The following is a 1,499-nucleotide window of genomic DNA, read 5'->3' as shown; positions in this document are numbered from 1 at the left end:
ACCGCAAGGTCTTGTGCTGGATGACCATGGTTATTTAGTTTTCCTTATCCTTTCACGAAGTTCATATTAAAAAATGGTTTTGGCAGGATCCGAAACATCGATTTAACACTTGGGAGAAAATTTTCTTAGTCACTAGACCACAAGTTCTTCGGGGGAACGGCTATGTTTATTTTATCTACTTTATCGTTTTCAAGAAGTTCATAATGAAAAACTGTTATCGTAGGATTCGAACCATCGATTTAACACTTGGGAGACCATCCTCCTCGCCACTCGACTACAAGGTCTTGTGCTGGATGGCCATGGTTATTTAGTTTACTTTCTCCTTTTACGAAGTTCATAATAAAAAAAAGAAAGCTTTGGCAGGATTCGAAACATCGATTTAACACTTGGGAGACCATTGTCTTCGCCACTAGGCCACAAGGTCTTGTGCTGCACGGTTATGGTTATTTAATTTACTTTATCCTTTTCACGAAGTTCATAATGAAAAACGGTTATGGTAGGATTCGTCCCATCGATTTAACACTTGGGAGACCATCGTCTTCACCACTAGACCGCAAGGTCTTGTGCTGGATGACCATGGTTATTTAGTTTTCTTTATCCTTTCACGAAGTTCATAATGAAAAAAGGTTATGGTAGGATTCGAATCATCGATTTAACACTTGGGAGACAATTGACTTAGCCACTAGAATGCAAGATCTTGTACTGAACAGCCATGGTTATTTAATTTACTTTATTCCTTTCAAGAAGTTCATAATGAAAAACTGTTATCGTAGGAATCGAACCATCGATTTAACACTTGGGAGACCATCCTCCTCGCCACTCGACTACAAGGTCTTGTGCTGGATGGCCATGGTTATTTAGTTTACTTCCTCCTTTTACGAAGTTCATAATAAAAAAAGAAAGCTTTTGGCAGGATTCGAAACATCGATTTAACACTTGGGAGACCATTGTCTTCGCCACTAGGCCACAAGGTCTTGTGCTGCACGGTTATGGTTATTTAATTTACTTTATCCTTTTAACGAAGTTCATAATAAAAAATAATTTTGGCGGGATTCGAACCATCGATTTACCACTTATGAGACTATTGTCCTCGTCACTAGACGCAAGATCTTGTGCTGGATGGCCATGGCTATTTAGTCTACTTTATCCTTTTACGAAGTTCATAATGAAAACGGTTATGGTCGGATTCGAACCATCGATTTAACACTTGGGAAACCATCGTCTTCGCCACTAGACCGCAAGGTCTTGTGCTGGACGACCCTGGTTATTTAGTCTACTTCATCCTTTCACGAAGTTCATAATAAAAAAAGAAAGCTTTTGGTAGGATTCGAACCATCGATTTACCACTTATGAGACCATTGTCCTCGCCACTAGACGCAAGATCTTGTGCTGGATGGCCATGGTTATTTAGTTCACTTTATCCTTTTACGAAGTTCATAATGAAAACGGTTATGGTCGGATTCGAACCATCGATTTAACACTTGGGAGACCATCGTCTT

Source organism: Dendronephthya gigantea, unplaced genomic scaffold, assembly GCF_004324835.1.
Source record: "Dendronephthya gigantea isolate DGI-Jeju-01 unplaced genomic scaffold, DenGig_1.0 000435F, whole genome shotgun sequence".
Classification (NCBI taxonomy): Eukaryota; Metazoa; Cnidaria; class Anthozoa; order Malacalcyonacea; family Nephtheidae; genus Dendronephthya; species Dendronephthya gigantea.
Note: the sequence above shows the minus strand (reverse complement) of the source record.